This window comes from Scylla paramamosain, chromosome 16 (genome assembly GCF_035594125.1).
Source record: "Scylla paramamosain isolate STU-SP2022 chromosome 16, ASM3559412v1, whole genome shotgun sequence".
NCBI classification, from domain to species: Eukaryota; Metazoa; Arthropoda; class Malacostraca; order Decapoda; family Portunidae; genus Scylla; species Scylla paramamosain.
In genome coordinates this window covers 21,100,748-21,101,265 of record NC_087166.1, presented here as the reverse complement: position 1 = coordinate 21,101,265, position 518 = coordinate 21,100,748, and positions in this window count along the sequence as shown.

The following is a 518-nucleotide window of genomic DNA, read 5'->3' as shown; positions in this document are numbered from 1 at the left end:
TGCTAACTGCTCTTCTGATCTTGCTAACTGCATGCCTCCCCTCCTCCCGCGGCCTCGCTGCACAAGACTTTCTTCTTTCTCTCACTCCTATTCTGTCCACCTCTCTAACGCAAGAGTTAACCAGTATTCTCAATCATTCATCCCTTTCTCTGGTAAACTCTGGAACTCCCTGCCTGCTTCTGTATTTCCACCTTCCTATGACTTGAATTCCTTCAAGAGGGAGGTTTCAAGACACTTATTCATCAATTTTTGACTACTCCTTTGACCCTTTTATGGGACTGGCATTTCAGTGGGCATTTTTTTTTATTGAATTTTTGTTGTCCTTTGCCAGTGTCCCTCTTACATAAAAAAAAAATTATCCACACCCATAACCCCGTCATGTGAATCAATACGTTCTTACATACTTCCACTATTTTTAGCTGCCTCTCCCACTCTCCCATTTATTTTATTTCCATCGCATTTCTACTATTTTAGCTGCTCCTACCAGTCGTCCATTTATGATTCTATTTTCGTTGCAC